The sequence below is a fragment of the Anolis carolinensis genome, chromosome 2 (assembly GCF_035594765.1).
Source record: "Anolis carolinensis isolate JA03-04 chromosome 2, rAnoCar3.1.pri, whole genome shotgun sequence".
NCBI lineage: Eukaryota > Metazoa > Chordata > Lepidosauria > Squamata > Dactyloidae > Anolis > Anolis carolinensis.
In genome coordinates, this window is record NC_085842.1 from 236,685,453 (window position 1) to 236,706,579 (window position 21,127).

Genomic DNA, 21,127 nt, shown 5'->3' on the forward strand with positions numbered 1-21,127 from the left:
AGCAGACTACCTAATAAGGCTGCATCTTTTTCTGATGTTCAGGTGGCTTCATTTATTGTCATATTTTGGCAGGATGTGTTGCCCTTATCCTGAGGCTGGAGGATATTTCTCAAACTGTGTTATTGCCATAACTGATACCAAGATATTTGTTCAAATTAACCTGAACCTATTGTAATTATAAAGTTCCTATGGAAGAATATTGTATTTATTAAATATTTTTCTAGTCTACTGGTCTACAAAACAAGTGTAATGGTTAGCTAGAATGAGGTAGCTACCATGGCCAAAAATTCTGGGTCTCATTAAAAGTAACAGTTTTGATTACGACAGGTTGAACACCCTTTATCCAGAATTGTGAAATATTCCAAATTGTATACATGGTTGGTTGAGGTAGAATCATAGAATCATAGAATCATAGAATAGTAGAGTTGGAAGAGACCTCAAGGGCCATCTAGTCCAACCCCCCGCTAAGAAGCAGGAAATCGCATTCAAAGCACCCCCGACAGATGGCCATCCAGCCTCTGCTTAAAAGCCTCCAAAGAAGGAGCCTCCACCACGGCCCGGGGGAGAGAGTTCCACTGCCGAACAGCTCTCACAGTGAGGAAGTTCTTCCTGATGTTCAGGTGGAATCTCCTTTCCTGTAGTTTGAAGCCATTGTTCCGTGTCCTAGTCTGCAGGGCAGCAGAAAATAAGCTTGCTCCCTCCTCCCTATGACTTCCCCTCACATATTTGTACATGGCTATCATGTCTCCTCTCAGCCTTCTCTTCTGCAGGCTAAACATGCCCAGCTCTTTAAGCCTCTCCTCATAGGGCTTGTTCTCCAGACCCTTAATCATTTTAGTTGCCCTCCTCTGGACGCTTTCCAGCTTGTCAGCATCTCCCTTCATCTGCGGTGCCCAAAACTGGACACAGTATTCCAGGTGTGGTCTGACCAAGGCAGAATAGAGGGGGAGCATGATTTCCCTGGATCTAGACGTTATTCCCCTATTGATGCAGGCCAAAATCCCATTGGCTTTTTTAGCTGCCGCATCACATTGTAGGCTCATGTTTAACTTGTTGTCCACGAGGACTCCAAGATCTTTTTCGCACACACTGCTGTCAAGCCAGGCGTCCCCCATTCTGTATCTTTGATTTCCATTTTTTCTGCCGAAGTGAAGTATCTTGCATTTGTCCCTGTTGAACTTCATTTTGTTAGTTTCGGCCCATCTCTCTAGTCTGTCAAGATCGTTTTGAATTCTGCTCCTGTCTTCTGGAGTGTTAGCTATCCCTCCCAGTTTGGTGTCATCTGCAAACTTGATGATCGTGCCTTCTAACCCTTCGTCTAAGTCGTTAATAAAGATGTTGAACAGAACCGGGCCCAGGACGGAGCCCTGCGGCACTCCACTTGTCACTTCTTTCCATGATGAAGACGACGCATTGGTGAGCACCCTTTGGGTTCGTTCGCTTAGCCAATTACAGATCCACCTAACCGTAGTTTTGTCTAGCCCACATTTTACTAGTTTGTTTGCCAGAAGGTCGTGGGGGACTTTGTCGAAGGCCTTACTGAAATCTAGATATGCTACATCCACGGCATTCCCTGTATCGACCCAACTCGTAACTCTATCGAAAAAAGAGATCAGATTAGTCTGGCATGACTTGTTTTTGGTAAATCCGTGTTGACTATTAGCAATGACCGCATTTGTTTCTAAGTGTTTGCAGACCACTTCCTTAATGATCTTTTCCAGAATCTTGCCTGGTATTGATGTGAGGCTGACCGGACGGTAATTGTTTGGGTCGTTCTTTTTTCCCTTCTTGAAGATAGGGACCACATTCGCCCTCCTCCAATCTGCTGGGACTTCTCCTGTTCTCCAAGAACTCTCGAAGATGATTGCCAGTGGTTCTGAAATAACTTCCGCTAGTTCCTTCAATACTCTTGGATGTAGCTGATCTGGCCCTGGGGACTTGAATTCGTTTAGAGTGGCCAGGTGTTCCTGGACAACTTGTTTCCCTATTTGGGGTTGGATTTCCCCCAATCCTTCGTCCATTCCATGTTGCTGAGGTTGAAGATGGCTTTCTTTTTGTGAGAAGACCGAGGCAAAGAAGGCATTAAGCAGTTCTGCCTTTTCCCTATCCCCTGTCACCATCACCCCATCTACTCCTTGCAGTGGCCCTATCGCCTCCTTTTTCTTCCTTTTTCTACCAACATAAGCAAAAAAGCCTTTTTTGTTGTTTTTTATGTCCCTGGCAAGCCTGAGCTCATTTTGCGCTTTAGCCTTGCGAACCTTTTCCCTACAGGAGTTGGCTATACGTTTGAATTCTTCTTTGGTGATTTCTCCCCTTTTCCACTTCTTGTGCATGTCACTTTTGAGCTTTAGCTCAGTTAGAAGTTCTTTGGACATCCATTCTGGCTTCTTTGCACTTGTCTTATTTTTCTTCTTTGTTGGCACTGTTTGCATTTGCGCCTTGAGTATTTCACTTTTGAAAAACTCCCATCCATCCTTAACTCCCTTGTTTTTTAATATCGGCGTCCATGGAATGCCGCTCAGTAATTCCTTCATTTTTTGGAAGTCAGCTCTCTTAAAGTCCAGAATGCGTGTTTGACTTGTCTTAGTTTCAGCATTCCTTTGTATTGCAAACTGCAGGAGCACATGGTCACTTGCCCCTAAGGATCCAACCACTTCAACTGTATTGATCAGGTCTTCCACATTTGTTAAGATTAGATCAAGAGTTGCTGATCCCCTTGTTGCCTCTTCTACCTTCTGGACCATAAAATTATCTGCAAGGCAAGTGAGGAATTTGTTGGACTTTGTACTCTTGGCTGAGTTTGTTTTCCAGCAGATATCGGGATAATTGAAATCGCCCATGACTACTATATCTCTTCTTTGTGCCTGTTTGGTCAGCTGTTGACAGAAGGCTTCATCAAGTCCTTCATCCTGACTCGGAGGTCTGTAGTAGACACCCACGACAAGATCTTTTTGAGTCCCGGTTCCCTTGATTCTTATCCAGATGCTTTCAAGCTGGTTTCCCGGATTACAGTCTTGCATTTCTTCTGCAACGTAACTGTTTTTGACATATAAAGCTACTCCCCCTCCTCTCCCCTTTGTTCTATTTCTGTGAAAGAGGTTATAGCCCTCAATGGTTAAATTCCAGTGATGGGAGTCATCCCACCAGGTTTCAGTGATGCCTATGACATCGTATGTGTGGTGCTGTGCTAGGAGTTGGAGTTCGTCTTGCTTATTTCCCATGCTCTGAGCATTAGTGTAAAGACATGTAAGCCCCTGTGACCTCCCCTCGAACTGTTTATTTGGGATTATTGTGCTCTCTGTACTTGGTCCTTGCTGTGTTTGTGCAGCCCTCCGTTTAGCCTTACGGCGGTTCCCTGTGGTCGTGGGTAATATAGTGTTCGCCAGGCTGTTGTTCCCCTCCCCCAGTGGATTTAGTTTAAAGTGCGCCTGATGAGGTTTGTGAGTCTGTGTGCAAAAAGATGTTTTCCTACTTGTGTGAGATGCACCCCATCGCTTGCCAGTAGTCCATCCTCTTGGAAGAGTAGACCATGGTCAAGGAAGCCAAAATGCTCCTCTTGACACCATTTTCTGAGCCAGTTATTGACCTGTACTATTTTTCCGGCCCTTGTAGAGCCATGTCCTACAACGGGGAGGAGGGATGAAAAGATCACATGTACATTATACAGTTTTAGCTTTGTTCCCAGAGCTCGAAAATCATTTGTGATCTTTTGAAAAGTATGCCTAGCGGTGTCATTGGTACCTACATGAATCAACATAAGGTGGGGAGGGTGATGGGGCTTTAGGAGCCTGCTGAGCCTCTGAGTGATATGGTGTATTTTTGCCCCCGGGAGGCAGCATGTTTCTCGAGCCATCCCATCCGGTCTGGAAATGATGGCTTCCGTTCCTCTAAGGAGGGAGTCACCTACTACCAAGACCTGTTTCCTTTGAGGATTGACAGGGTCCCTTTTGTGCAAGACAGTGTGTATGTCCCCTGAAGAGTGTTCCTGTTGAAGTGAATCATGTAGGTGTAAAGTGTTGTCCTCCTCCTCAACATCCCCAGTGCATTCATCAATGACAATCCATTGAGATACATCCGAGAGCCCATTACTCTCCCAAGGATGTTCCTGTTGCTCCTGGTCTATGATTGGGGATGGAGCATTTGCATGATTACATAAGTGTGACTGTGGTGATGCACTGTCCCTGTCAGGGCTATCCCCTGCGCATTGATCCAGGATGGTCCACTGAGTGGTATCTAAGAAACTGTGGTCCTCCACAGGTAGCGAAGTCTTTGTTCTGTGCATTAAAATATTTTAAAATGCTGTATTTAAATTACCTTCAGGCTAGCTGTATAAGTGTAATATAGTAGACTCTCAGTTAACCAGCACCCATGGGGATTGGTAGATGCTGGATAAATGTAGTTTCGTTACTTGAGAGTTACTATTAAAAATAGTCCTAATATAATCCCCTATACCAGAGGTCCCCAAACTAAGGCCCGGGGGCCAGATGCAGCCCTCCAAGGTCATTTACCTGCCCCCCGCCCTCAGTTTTAGACTTAGGCTCACCCAAAGTCTAAAATGACTTGAAGGCACACAACAATAACAGTCCTACTTAACTTGATTATCTCATTGGCCAGAAGCAGGCCCACACTTCCCATTGAAATACTGATAGGTTTATGTTGGTTAAAATTGCTTTTATTTTTAAATATTGTATTGTTCTTTCATTTACCAATATTGTGCTATGGTAATAATATAATATATTGTGTATACATATTATATTATTATTAATATTATAATGTCATACAATATAATTATACTAATAATAATGCAATATAATATTAATTATACATTATATATTAAATTTAATATTACTAATAATATTACCGTATAGTGGTATGGTACAATATCTATATATATAAAAGGATAAAGTTGCGGGCGCAGTGACTATAACAACAAAACTAAACATCCCAGAAATATGAAATTTGGCAACACAATGCAAAAGGCTTGCCTCCAGGTTACAACAACACAACCACATCACAAAACCACAATCCAGACCCACAATACTCACAACAACGCATCATGCGATAACAACACAACTAAACGCCCCAGAAATACAAAACTTGGCAACACAATGCAAAAGCCTTGCCTCCCAGTTGTAACAACACAACCACACCACAAAACCACACAGGACCCACAAAACTCACAACAACGCATCGTGACTATAACAACACAACTAAACGCCCCAGAAATACGAAACTTGGCAACACAACGCAAAAGCCTTCCCTCCAGGTTGTAACAACACAACCACACCACAAAACCACAATCCGGACCCATAAAACTCACAACAATGCAACGTGACTATAACAACACAACTAAACGTCCCAGAAACACGAAACTTGGCACACAACTAAACGCCCCAGAAATATAAAACTTGACAACACAACGCAAAAACCTTGCCTCCTGGTTGTAACAACACAACCACACCACAAAACCACAATCCGGACCCACAAAACTCACAACAATGCATTGTGACTATAACAACACAACTAAACTCCCCAGAAATACGAAACTTGGCACACAACTACACGTCCCAGAAATACAAAACTTGACAACACAACACAAAAGCCTTTTCTCCCGATTGTAACAACACAACTACACCACAAAACCACAATCCGGACCCACAAAACTCACAACAACGCATCGTGACTATAACACAACAAAACGCCCCAGAAATACAAAATTTGACAACACAACGCAAAAGCCTTGCCTCCCAGTTGTAAGAACACAACCACAACACAAAACCACAATCCGGACCCACAAAACTCACAACAACGCATCATGACTATAACAACACAACTAAACGCCCCAGAAATACAAAAGTTGGCAAAACAATGCAAAAGCCTTGCCTCCCGGTTGTAACAACACAACCACACCACAAAACTACACCGGACCCACAAAACTCACAACAACGCATCATGACTATAACAACACAACTAAACGCCCCAGAAATACGAAACTTGGCAACACAACACAAAAGCATTCCCTCCCGATTGTAACAACACAACTACACCACAAAACCACAATCCGGACCCACAAAACTCACAACAACGCATCGTGACTATAACACAACAAAACGCCCCAGAAATACACAATTTGACAACACAACGCAAAAGCCTTGCCTCCCAGTTGTAAGAACACAACCACAACACAAAACCACAATCCGGACCCACAAAACTCACAACAACGCATCATGACTATAACAACACAACTAAACGCCCCAGAAATACAAAAGTTGGCAAAACAATGCAAAAGCCTTGCCTCCCGGTTGTAACAACACAACCACACCACAAAACTACACCGGACCCACAAAACTCACAACAACGCATCATGACTATAACAACACAACTAAATGCCCCAGAAATACGAAACTTGGCAACACAACACAAAAGCATTCCCTCCCGATTGTAACAACACAACCACACCACCAAACCACAATCCGGACCCACAAAACTCACAACAATGCATCGTGACTATAACAACACAACTAAACGCCCCAGAAATACAAAACTTGGCACACAACTAAATGACCCAGAAATACAAAACTTCACAACACAACACAAAAGCCTTGCCTCTCAGTTGTAACAACACAACCACACCACAAAACCACAATCCAGACCCACAAAACTCACAACAACGCATTGTGACTATAACAAATACAACATTTGACAACACAACTCATCCACCTCCCCAATCCCTACATTCACACTTGGCCTCCAAAAAAACAATTACAATAATAACAATGACAACAACAACAACAATAAGAATCAACACCATCACAGGCAAGAAACAGCCAGGCACTGAGGCTGAGAGGCCAGTCAGTGCTAAACTGGGCCTCCAAAAAACAATACAGTAGCATCTAACTTATCCAACCTTCATAATCACTACAACAACAATAATAATAAACACCTACACAGGCAAAACAAAAAAAAGACTATTGTACCACAATAAAAATATAAACCGCACGCAGCAGAATCAGACATTACAATTAACAACAAACCAAAGACAACAGGGATCTCAAGCAATTATCAATCAACACAAAAATTGAAGAAGGTAACAGACTTCAAATACTACTACTAATGTGAGTATAAAGAAGGGTGGAGGTCACAGCATCAATACAACCTAATGTAGACTGACCAACACCACCAGACTAAGCCACAGCAACGCGTGGCCGGGCACAGCTAGTAGTAATATATAATGCTAATATTGTGCTATGCTAATAATATAATATATTGTATGTACATACAACTTGTAAGCCACTCTGACTCCCCTTCGGGGTGAGAGGGGGTGGGATATAAATGTAGTAAATAAAAAAAAATGTTGTTGGGGGTTTTTTTGCACTACAAATAAGACATCTGCAGTGTGAATAGAAATTTGTTCGTATTTTTTTTCAAATGATAATTTGGCCACTCAAGAGTCTGAGGGACCATGAACCGGCCCTCCACTTCAAAAGTTTGAGGACCCCTGCCCTATACTGTACCATAAAATCTGTATTGAGTTGATATTAATATTGAAATAAGCAATTATAAGCAAATTAAAACAAATGTAATTTAATGTAACATTTCTACTAAAAAGCATTGTTTCTTTGATATTTTTCGTCAGTAGCTTGAGTTCTGAGCAACGGAGAGTTTATTATATGAAACATAATTTGAATGTGTGTTTAGTATTTGGTCCCATCTCCAAGAGATTTCATTATGCATATATATTAGGCTTGGGCTTCATATCCGGAAATCTCATTACTTGGAAATAAAGTCTGAAGTTTTTTAGATCCGAGTTGGTTTCCGATGCACGCACACACATCAGAAGCACACTTCCGATTTTGAACCATTTGTCCCTCTTCATCGGAAATAGCTCGGAACCGTTTGGAAGTCTGACTCAGCAAACTGTGTTACCAGGTGAGAGTATAGCGGAATCAGTAGCATCCAGATAACACCAGGTGCAAAAGACTCAGACCAGGCAGAGGAATAGAAATGAACAAAGGAAACTTTTACTCGTGCTTGTAGAGTTGAAATACAAAACAGTTCTGCAATCATACAATGGCCATGTAGTTGCATAAGATCAATAACTAATCAATCAGCATCAATATATACAGCATAGTAGCTAGAGAGCCTTTCTTCCCAATGCTCTCTCTAGCAAGCTCAAATCCCAACTGTCAAACCAGCCATCTGCCAGCAAAAGATACATTGTTGTTTTGAGGCGTGGCTTTGCCTCTGCAAAAGAGCTCAGCTCTCCTTTTGCAGAGATCTTTCTTGCAATAATTTCTTTACACACACACATACATACACATTAGCAATTTGGCGTAATAAACTGTGCACTCTCAGTCAAGCCTAATGGCTGGGAGGCGAAGCCTATCTTGGGACTTGCCTCCCAGCCAATCAGGGCTTACGTTTGAGGGAGGGGGTGGGGTTTGCTCGCCATAACGCTAAGCCCTACCGCATGCCGGAAAGGCTAATTGCGGCCAGGAAAGGGACTGTGGTGGGTGGTTTGGCTGCCTGTGTTTGCTGCTTGCTTGCTTTTTTTTTTTTTTTTTTTGAAGGAAGGAAGGGGAAAGAAGAAGACAGGGAGAGAAAGGAAGAAGGTGAGAGATAGAACAAAGCGAGAAAGAAAGCTGGGTTGTTTTTCAGGCTGTAAGAGAAAGAAAGTTTGTTTTGGGGGTAGGAAGGGGAAGGGGGCTCTTTTTAAAAAATAATAATGTAATTTATAATTTTTTTTAAAAAAAATCCCTAAAAATTAATGGATCATCCAAACATTCTGAAATTCTGTAAGCTAACAGTGGATGATGTGTTGTTCTACTCTGTAGCAAATTTGATCAGGATAGCTGAAAAAATGAGGGCAGGAGAACCCCCTGAAATTTCTCTCCTGGCAGTGCTGTTTTTCTCTATTGCGCATGCGCATCCGCCATTAACAAAGCACTTACGGAGATTCAGAAGTTTCATAAAATTTTGAACTTTTTACCTTTAAAAATCGGAAATAACTTTAGAAACAAAGTGCCAGCACCCCCTACTTTTGAACACATTTTTTGTGTGTGGATCGCACAAGCCTAATTACAAGGGGTTGGGCTGGATGTTCTTCGGAGCCCCTTCCAATTCTATTTGCCATGTGCTTCTACTTAGGAGTCCAGTGGTGTATCTTTTTTTCTGGAGGCTGGATGGCCATCTGTTGGGAGGGATTGGATGGTGACTTCCTATCTGGGAGAAGGAGGACAGGATGGCCTTTGTGGGTCTCTTCCAATTATATGAGTCTGATGATGATAATAGTAAAATAGATGATAATGAATAATAATATAGTGATTCTAGTTTCCTTCCTGATAGAAAGGAGTGGACTGGATGGCCTTTCGGGTCCCTTTTATTATTCAGAGGCTGGATGTCCATCTGTTGGGAGGAATTGGATGATGTCTTCATATCTGGGAGAAGGAAGAATGGATGGCCTTTGCGAGTCTCTTCCAATTATATGAGTCTGATGATGATAATGATGATGATAATGATGATGATAATAATTGTCATCATCATCATCATCATCATCATCATCATCATCATCATCATCATGAATATCAGACTCATATAATTGGAAGAGACTCGCAAAGGCCATCCATTCTTCCTTCTCCCAGATATAAAGACATCATCCAATTCCTATGGCTCACAAATGGAACCCTGAAGAAGGAGACAGAAGGTCTGATCCTTGCAGCCCAGGAGCAAGCCATCAGAACAAATGCAATTAAAGCCAAGATCGAAAAATCAGCTGATGACCCAAAACGCAGACTATGCAAGGAAACCGACGAAACCATTGATCATATCCTCAGCTGCTGTAAGAAAATCGCACAGACAGACTACAAACAGAGGCACAACTATGTGGCCCAAATGATTCATTGGAACTTATGCCTCAAGTACCACCTCCCAGCAGCAAAGAACTGGTGGGATCACAAACCTGCAAAAGTATTGGAGAATGAGCACGCAAAGATACTGTGGGACTTCCGAATCCAGACTGACAAAGTTCTGGAACACAACACACCAGACATCACAGTTGTGGAGAAGAAAAAGGTTTGGATCATTGATGTTGCCATCCCAGGTGATAGTCCCATTGACGAAAAACAACAGGAAAAACTCAGCCGCTATCAGGACCTCAAGATTGAACTTCAAAGACTCTGGCAGAAACCAGTGCAGGTGGTCCCGGTGGTGATGGGCACATTGGGTGCCGTGCCAAAAGATCTCAGCCGGCATTTGGAAACAATAGACATTGACAAAATTACGATCTGCCAGCTGCAAAAGGTCACCCTGCTGGGATCTGCCGCATCATCCGAAAATACATCACACATTTCTAGACACTTGGGAAGTGTTCGACTTGTGATTTTGTGATATGAAATCCAGCATATCTATCTTGTTTGCTGTGTCATAATAAAATAATAATAATAATAATAATAATAATAATAATAATAATAATAATAATAATAATGATAATTCCACTGATCTGATTATGTGGCCAAGCCAAACGCTGGGTCTGGGGTGCATAGGGATCCGGGGACAGAGGCCGTTTCTAGTTTCTCGGGTCCTCTGTCCTTGGTAAAACTATAAATCCTTGAGTTCAACGTATGTACTGTATATCTTTTATTAGGGGAGGTCTGGGGTTTTCAATAACATAAAGGTGTTTTGAATTTGCTCTTACTTTGGCACATGTATGTATGTAAGTATGCATGTCAAAATATGCAAGTAATTTTGTTTGCTAAGCGTCAACAGTGTCGTGCAGAAACTTCAAAAGGCCAATGTTGATCCTAGGCTGCATCCATAGGAACGGAATGTCTGGATCGGTTCTGGATTTTCAGTCACAGAAGGCCAGGAGAACGGCTCCTTTGTGACTCGTTTCTGATTCAGTGAGAGATGGTTGGGAGAGATTCCATTTCACAGGTAGAAAGGTGGAGTCGGATGACTGCAGACTCTTGTTGCTTTATTTTTTGGTGGCACTTTCTTATGGTCCTTGGCTATGTCATCTTCAGGATGAGAAAATGTAGTGCGGCCGCCAAGACTTCGACGAGCAAGACGGTAAAATTTTCTTTGCCAGAACAGGAAGAGGAAGAAGATGAGCTCCTGAGTTACTGCGCTTCTGTAACATCTTTGGAGAGCCAGGAGCTGGAGACTATTGAAGAATAAGATGAAGAAGAGTGATCCAGGTATTGCAGTTCATAGATGAAATTATAGTGTAAATTGGTCTAGTGTGTTTAATTAGGAGGCACACACACACACTCAATTTGCTTCTCTGTTTCCCACAGGGGCTGCTATCACATTGTGTTGTATGTTTATACAACATTTCTGCAGCAGGCTTTGTCTCATAAATAGCTGAGGAGATCCTGAAAATACAGGCATGCCAATAACATCTCGGTTGTGCTCAAAAACAGAGAGATGTACACAAGGCCAGGGAATTCTGCTGCACTATGACTAACAGATTATATAAACACGGCCAACAGAGGTATTAGTCAAACTGTCTCCATGTTACGTAACCATTTTCACTGTATTCGAAAGTTTGTGTCTTGCTCTGGTGCTGAACAATAAAAGGCAGAAAAGGAAACTGCTCATCCAGTGAGATTTCACTTTGTACTTTAGCAGTACTTTCAACATAACTGTTACTATTTACCACGTTCCTACTCACGAAGTAGAAATGGCTGGAATTCATATATTTTTTCTTTTTTTTTCTTTTTTTGCACTACAGCTTTCAAAATGCCCGAGTACCATGGCTAGAGACCAAGCTCCCTGGGGGGAAAGACCTATCTCTTTTGGCAGGCCTGCCCAGTCAATTTTAACCCATGGATTTAAACTTTCATTTTCCTGATATAAATGATTTTAATGTGTATTAATTTTATGTTTGTCTCTTGCTATATGTGTTTTAATGGTCTTGCTCTTATCTTCGTATTTTAACTGTGTTGTACCTTGCCTCGTGTTTTGAGGAGAGACAGGTAACATAAATTATTGTTATCGTAATCATTATTATTGGATATTTTGTGTAAATGACAAAAACCCCAGCAGAACAGAAAAAGGATTTGTTTTCAAAGTTGGAGGAAACTTTCCAAAATAACAATAAAGTCCAGTCCAAATGCATGACAAGCAGAAAGTCGCTAGCTATTAATATGGTATATAAATTAAAAAAATTAGCTGTCAAATGAACACATTACCCACAACACAAGCTGTAACGAAATAAAGTTGTGGGCTTTTTATTGCCACCATTTTGTTGTTTAATGGCTATTATTGTTCTATTATTGAAGAAGTGGAGCGACATAAAGGTCTGCAGGGGGTTGAGGTGTCTGCTGTGCTGTTGCATAAGGGACCAGAACACCTCTAGCCAGCCCTTTTGTTGCTGCCTTCGGAACCTGGGAATTACTTGCGAGGAGACCGTAACTCCAGGTCCCTTTCCAGCCGGATGCGGAACATTTTTTGCATTAGGTAATTTTATAAACTTTAGTATTTCGCTAGTTTAGTATCTTTTAATTTAGCATTTTAGTATCTTTTAATCTTTTAATCATCCAGTGAGAGCCAAAGCTTCTGGAAAGTTTTTGGAAAAAGCACAAAGCATAGGAGGACTGATCCATTTTGGTTTGGTTAGCTAGACAAGCTTTCAACCACTAGGATGGTCTCTACAAGGGCCCAGCTACGCAAAGCTTCCACTCTGAATACTGTGCCTAACCTAGTACAGAAGTCAATTCTAGAATACTATGATCCAACAAACACTGGGGTAGAACCAGAAACAGGTGAGCACCAGCTGGATCATGATTCCATGAATTTGACTGCATTGGTCAGATCGGGCACTCTAAAGACAAAATGTATAAATTGTATAACAACAGAGAAAAAGGATGAGGACGATGAAGCTGAGTCTACTGGTCAAATTTCCCTTAAGGAAGAAGCTGCTAATTGGTCCATTGACCCAGGTTTGATGGAACTGACCTCACCACTTCCATCAAAAAGAAAATTGGCTGCTTACAAAGAAATCATAAACACTCTTAAAGATAGGATTGGCAGACTTGACTCGGTACCACCGGAGAACGTCATCCCTTCATTGCATGACCTCATGCTTTCTAGTGGAGCAGATAGCAGAAAAGTTATTTCTGAGAATGGATATGCTGCAAAAGGGAAATTTCTGGCCTAAAGGCTAGTATGGGAGCTTTGGTTGGTTTGGTGGAGCTTGGGATTATTGTTCTGGGTGTGTCGGCAACCACGCTGCCTGGGAAACAGACAAAATTTAATATTAGGGGCACAGCTGAAATGGAATCTTTTCGTTTGCTCATAAAATCATACTCCAGAGAAGCTTTAGCCTGCACTGTCAGTATATGATATTACAAGGAGGTGCACCCTTAATAGTTTGAGAGAATATTTAGAAGTTCATCCGCTTTGTGATTTCAACATGGTTATGGCGCATATTGGAAATAACAGTGGTACACTGAGCAGGTACCTCACCAACCCACATATGTGCAATCTCTTTTTGATTTGGGTCCTTAGGAGGAAGGTGAGCTGACTTTCCTTCATGGAGACTTTATCCAGGTCCTTGACAATTCTGACCGCCAACTGGTAGAAGGGAGCCTGCCACGGACAAACAGGGATATTTCCATGCCACTGTGTGACCCCGGTGAACCGGAACATTTTGAGCAAATTTTAAAGATTATTAAAAGAAAAAAGAGAAACAGTAAAATGCACATTCTGAATCTAACAATAGCCTGTGATTTCTAGTCATCAGGCCATAAAATCTGTGTCACCCTCTCTGCAGAAGAGAAATACCTTTCTTCATTCAGAATGGAACTTTGTGGGAAGGGAACAGTAAAAGGATCCAACTCATACACCAAAACTTAATTTTTAAATTGAAATACATATCAGTAGATTACCCTGGTTATTTCTAGGTTTCATGTTTTCTTCACTCTTCCTTTCTCCCCTGACACTGACAGAGCAATTCATCAGTCCATGATCTCTTTAGTCTAAATCAGGGGTCCTCAAACTTTTAAAGCACAGGGCCGATCCACAATCCTTCAGACTGTGGAGGGGCCGAATTATCATTTGGAAAAAAACCCCAACAAATTCCTATGCACACTGCACATGTCTTATTTGTAGTCCAAAACAACAACAACAACAACAATGAAAGAACAATACAATATTTAAAAATGAAAACAATTGTAACCAGGATTTCAATGGGAAGTGTGGGCCTGCTTCTGGCCAATGAGATAGTCAAGTTAATTAGGATTGTTGTTGTTGTGTGCCTTCAAGTCATTTCAGACTTTGGGCGAGCCTAAGTCTAATTATTTATTTTTTCATTTACTACATTTATTTATTACATTTATATCCCGCCCTTCTCACCCTGAAGGGGACTCAGAGCAGCTGTATGTACATACAATATATTATATTATTAAAATTATATAAAATATTATATTATAAAACTGAGGGCGGGGGCCAGGTAAATGACCTTGGAGGGCCGCACCCGGCCCCCGGGCCTTAGTTTGGGGACCCCTGGTCTAAATGAAGTCCATGCCATGATGTTAAAGAAGATCAGGAAGCTTCATGCATATTGATGTTCTTGCAAAGACTGTCTTTTTGAAGGGACTAAGAGGGGAACCAGATCCGTACGGCAGTTGAAAAACATGTTTTTGTTAACCATGTTCGAGTTTTTCCTTTAAGTATATGGATGAGTGCATAGTTGCATTTTTCCATTAATTCCTTTCCCTCGTTTTCTTAATTTTTTTCATTAAAAGGACAGTTCAGAGCTTTCAGATTTTTTCCTCCTGCTTTTATGTAAATGTTTAATGAACTGAATGGGAGAATTGTAGCTTTATTATTAAATGCAGAGATCTCCACAAAACACATCAAATTTAACACATGTTTGAGCATCTGATGTTCTTTATTATCAATTGGGGAAAGGCATAAAATTATCCATAAGAGGCAAGACCAGAACAAAAAGCCAGGAAACTGAGTGGGAAGGGAATATTGTACCACTATGAAACATGTGGCATATTGTTCGAAGCTGTGGTGGGACCTAGTGGCAAAACTCCACAACCACGCCCCTCTTCTGAATTGCTAGCAAAACTTATGAAATATAAATATACTATACATTTGTTTTGAATTATGTGTAAGCAAACTAAGATTTGGGTTGCTGTGAGTTATTCGGGCTATATGGCCATGATACAGCATTCTCTTTTAACGTTTTGCCTGCATCTGTGGCTGGTGTCTTCACAGATTCTGAAGATGCCAGCAACAGATGCAGGTGAAATGTTAGGAGGGAATTATGCTGGATCATGGCCATACAGCCTAAAAAACTGAGGCCCAGGGATTTTTAATGATAATGATAAATGTTGTTATTTCATGACTTGGCATTTTATATGGTTTTAATCTGTTAATTGATTGATATGTATTTTAATTGCTTATATGTATAGATTGTTTACATTTTGATGAGATGTGTCTTATTGTTTACCTGTGTGGCATTACATTTTTGCTGGATTTGTAAGCTGCCCGGAGTCCCCTCTGGGGTCGAGAAAGGCAGGGTAAAAATGAAGTAAGTAAATAAGTAAGTAAGTAAGTAAATTATTATGTTTATTTTATATGGTTTATATAATGTCTCTAGATAATGTGTTTGTTTATGGTTTACTTGGTTGGGTTGGAGGGATGATGTTGTGTTCTTGCGTTATATAATGTTGTTTTTTAATCATTTGTTCACCGCTTTGAGTCCCACCTATGGCAGAAAAGCAGGATAAAAATAAATAATAAAAAAAATCTCACAGCAACCCAGTGATTCTGGCTATGAGAGCCTTCAACAAAAGTAAGATTTTCCGATAATTCTACCTCTCTGTACCCAGAAGTAGATAATCAGGGAGTGCAGGCTTTTATTATATGGCAGAATTTTCTAAAAATAATCCAACAATGTATGCAGTCTTTTAACTATTCCTTTATTTTGTTTCATCCAACAGATGATCACACTGTGCAGAGTCCCAGTACTGAGTGTTCCTCAACCTCAGGGTCATCCTCGTCTTGTCTCATCATCGGTTCAAATGTTGAAGTCGGTGATTTGCCAGTCCAGCCATCTGTCCTGGTAGGCTCTTTGGAATTCCCTCCCCGAAGAGGTTAAAACAGCCTCTTCCCTAACATCTTTTTAGAAAATAGCTAAAGACCTTCCTGTTTGCACAAGCTTTTGATGAAGATACTTAGCTGTACTGACAGGAAGGCTAACTTTTATTGAGTCAAGCTAAGATCTCCATCTATCTTGTTGAGTTGCCTGCAATAACTGTATTAGACAAAAGTGTTTAAATGTGTGGTTTATTTATTTCTTATTGTAAATTTGTTTTTATAGGCTATTGTTTTACATATGTATATTATTTTGTATTGTCTTTTATATAAAGCTGTGAGTCGTTTTGGGTCCCGTTTAGGAAGAAAAGCGGGATATAAATAAAGATTTATTATTATTATTGATACAAAGACAGAGTATGACACAGCAAACGATATACAGTAGAACCCCGGTAGTCCGAGTTAAATGGGCGGACCTCAACTCGGTCAACCAGATAACTCGGATTACCAGGCGGGACGCAGGCTGGATCGGGAGGCGCTACAAACGCCTCCCGATCCAGTCCTCGTCCCCATGGAGAGGCCTCTCCATGGGTACGGAGGCTGGATCAGGAGGTGCTGCAAACGCCTCCCGATCCAGCCCTCGTCCCAACCGTGGTGAGGCCTCTCCATGGGGATGAAGGCTGGATCGGGAGGCGCTGCAAACGTCCAGCCTGCGTCCCACCTGGTAATGCGTGTTATCCGGTTAATAAAAGCCTGCACTCCCTGATTATCTACTTCTGTGTACAGAGAGGTAGAATTATTGGAGAAATCTTACTTTTGTTGAAGGCTCTCATAGCCAGAATCACTGGGTTTGCAAATGCCTCCCGATCCAGTCCTCGTCCCCATGGAGAGGCCTCTCCATGGGGACGAAGGCTGGATCAGGAGGTGCTGCAAACGCCTTCTACATGAAGCCGTTGGGTGAGATCATCCGTTGTTTTGGAGTTCGGTGTCATCTGTATGCAGATGATGTCCAACTCTACCACTCCTTTTGCCAGCTTCCAAGGAGGCCGTCCAGATCCTGAACCGGTGCCTGGCTGCTGTGTCGGACTGGATGAAGGTGAACAAATTGAAGTTGAATCCAGACAAGACAGAGATACTCCTGGTCAGTCACAAGGCTGAACAGGATATAGGGTTACAGCCTGTGCTGAATGGGATCACACTCCCTCTGAAGGCGTAGGTTTGCAGTTTGGGAGTCCTCCTGGACCCATTGCTGAGCCTGGAACCCCAGGTTTCGACAGTGGCCAGAGGGGCCTTCACACAACTCAAACTTGTGCACCAACTGCGTCTGTACCTTGGGAAGCCTGACTTGGCCACAGTGGTCCACACTCTTGTTACATCTCATTTGGACTATTGCAACATGCTCTACATGGGGTTGCCTTCAAAGATTGTTCAGAAGCTGGAACTAGTTCAATGTTCCACAGCCAGGTTACTAGCAGGAGTGTCATTCAGGGAGCATACAACTCCTCTGTTGAAGCAGCTTCACTGACTGCCTGTTAGCTTCTGGGCACAATTCAAAGTGCTGGCGTTGACCTACAAAACCTTAAATGGCTCTGGTCCAACTTACCTCTCCGAACGTATCTCCCCCTATGAACCGTCCCACAGATTAAGATCTTCGAGTGAGGCCCTGCTCTCGGTCCCGCCAAGGTCATAGGTGCGGTTGGCAGGGACGAGAGACAGAGCTTTTTTGGTGGTGGTTCCACAGCTGTGGAACTCCTTGCTAAGGGAGATTAGGGAAGCCCCCTCACGTCTTTTAAGAAGCAGCTAAAGACCTGGATGTGGGACTAAGCCTATGGCCCATTCTAGGATATGGGTTGATATGACATGATGGATTCTTTGGATTAATATGAAGTTGAACATGGACTAGCTCTGACTTTTGGCTCAATTCTAGTACCCCTGTTATAACAGTCACACGGATTTTATTGTTGGATATTGGCTTTTAATTGTGTTTCATTATGACTGGTTTTACTAAATTTTGTATTATATGTGGCATCTAATTATGCCATTGAGTAAAACTGCTTTGGGTCCCCCTGGGGGAGAAGAGCGGTATATAAAATAAATAAATAAAAAATTGCTTACTTATTTACTGTTAGATTTTTTTCTGTTACTGGTAAAATAAATTGTATTTATTGAATGTGTGTATTCATGTTGTGCTGAGGAAAAGCTATTTTCGGATTTTCTAAACTATATTACTACCTATATTTGAGATATATTTTTCTAATTGCTTTTGGTTTTAAAAACGGTGGCTACTGTCGGAATTACAATCCCACACTTCCCAAGTCTGCAGTCCTCAATGAGGAGCAGTTAGTTCACTTAGAAATAGGCTGAGGGAATCCCTTCCTCCCTGACTCCTGAATGACAGTTGGAATGTATCTATTTGTTCTCTCTGCTCTCCTTCTGATTGGTTATGTAGAATGGATACTTTGCAGGTGCATGCCTTTGTTTCAGAGTTCTACTTTTTACATCGTAGTATTGAGATCTCACTCTGCTTGTGTGTGTCAGGGAAAAATCTCCAGGCACTACATTTCCCCTATCTTTTGAACCCATGAAGAGATGGAGTTAGAGAGTAGCTCAGACCCAGTTCTTTACTATTGAGAAATGTAGTTAATATTTTTGTAAATAAACCTTTTGCAACTTTAAAGATTGAACCCTGCATCTTTGCCTCCTAATCTTGAATATATTTTTCTGGCCACAACACTTCGCATTCTGCTTGCTTTGAGCTGAACAGGATGCTCTGCTATTTTTGGGAGTTTTTCCTAACAGCTACAAGCTATGTTGTAATTTTAAGGAACTTGATTAAGTTATTAAGATGTATCTTATCACTTGAATTTTCTATTTACAGCATCACATTTATGTTTGTTATATAATAAAGTTGTCTGATATATTCCAATATATTTAAACTAGGTTGTTTATTTGTAATTGCTAATTCAGACACTGACCAATTGTGTTGTCAGTTTGGTCCAAGGCAGGAAGTAGGGAAAGGGACTGAAGCCCGAATTCTCCCATTGCAGCCCTGTTTTCCCTTTATTTTGGTAATGTGTACTTTCAAAATTGAGTTGTGTATTACATTCAGTGGTGTATTATACTCAAGTACATATGCTACACAAGACCATTCAAACACCTATACTTATTAAGAGACAGACCTAAGAATTAAACACATCAAATTCATTTGTACTCAGAAAATGTAAGTTTAAATTGAGTTGTCAAAGGCTTTCATGGCCGGGATCACTGGGTTGCTGTGAGTTTTCCAGGCTGTATGGCCATGTTCCAGAAGCATTCTCTTGTGATGTTTTGCCCACATCTACGGCAGGCACCCTCAGAGGTTGTGAGGTCTGTTGGAAACTAGGCAAGTGGGGTTTATATATCTGTGGAAGGTCCAGGGTGGGAGAAAGAACTCTTGTCTGTTTGCGGCAAGTGTGACTGTTGCAATTGGCCACCTTGATTAGCATTGAATAGCCTTGCAGCTTAGAAGCCTGGCTGCTTGAAGTTTAAATTCAGTTTCAATTTGACTGGGTAGGCAGGTCTTTAATTATTTTTTAACAATTTGATTGTATATTTTCTTTTTTGTGAAGCAAAAGATACACACATAATTGCAGTAAGTGCAGAAGAACTGGGTGACTGATCAAAAAGGACAAACAGCCCATCCAATGCTTCCAGCTCCCCATGTAGGCCTCAAACTACTGGTGGTGGAGAACTGTGACAGCAGCAGCCATTTTGTGTGTCCGCTACCATTTTATTTAGTCATTTATTAGTGATTTAGAGTGTTTATACCGTGCTCTTCAGTCATGAAAGTTTTCAGCGCTTTCCAATGTAAATAAGATGTAAGTTGTAAATGAGACACAATGGAGTTGTGGCTGACTCCCACTCTCGTTGTATGTTGCTTGTGACTGTCTCTTGAACTGTCAAGTATGTATCCATATTATAGCCTTTGGCAGTCTAGTTATGTAAGCACTGGACAAGCCCAACTGATGTTTATAGGATGCTCTAATATCTTGTCAGCAGAAAAACATCAAACCATCTTTAGCTCGATATCATGGGTGTCCCCTGGACAATGTTCTTGTAGATGGCCAATTCTCTCACACCAGAAGTGACTTGCAGTTTCTCAAATCGCTTCTGACATGAAAAAAAGCAGAAATTATATAAGGCCTCAGTCACTTTTTGTAGGGTGCATTTACATTGCAGAATCGATTTGGTTTGATGACACTTTAACTGTTATGGTTCAATGCTATGGAATCCTGGAAGCTGTAATTTTACAACTTTGGCAGACTTTCTCTACCAGAGTGCTGGTGCCTCACCAAACTACAAATCCCAATACTCCGTAACATCAAGGCATAGCAGTTAAACTATTCTACAATGTAACTAAATGCACATTCACTCACTCTCAAGACTGTTTAAACTGAGGGCCCTTCCACACAGCTATATAACCCAGAATATCAAGGCAGAAAATCCACACTGCCATATATTCCAGTTCAAAGCAGATAATGTGGGATTTTATTCATCTGTGTGGAAGGGGGACTGAGGGGGAGGTTTGATCTTTTGGCCCAAAGTGTATGTTTTCTTTTCAAATAGATAAAACTCAGTTTTCTTTACCACTTGGGGATGACAGACTTCAGCAATTTAGTTAGGCAATTTGTGCAGTTTATGTAATTTGGACAAAGGGTTGCTAAACTCTTCCATGAGAGAAAAAAATTATTTTATAACTCCAAAGTACACATTAGTGATACATATTACTGCATGTAAGAAATCAGTTAATGTGTGTGTGTGTGTGTCAATTGCAAAATAAGATGCATGAAGCTCATTGGTTGAGCCATGTCTGGAGAGCTGGCGTTTAATAATAATAATAATAATAATAATAATAATAATAATAATAATAATAAGACAGACTACAAACAGAGGCACAACTGTGTGGCCCAAATGATCCATTGGAACTTATGCATCAAGTACCACCTGCCAGCAGCAAAGAACTGGTGGGATCACAAACCAGCAAAGGTCGTGGAAAATGAACACGCAAAGATACTGTGGGACTTCCGAATCCAGACTG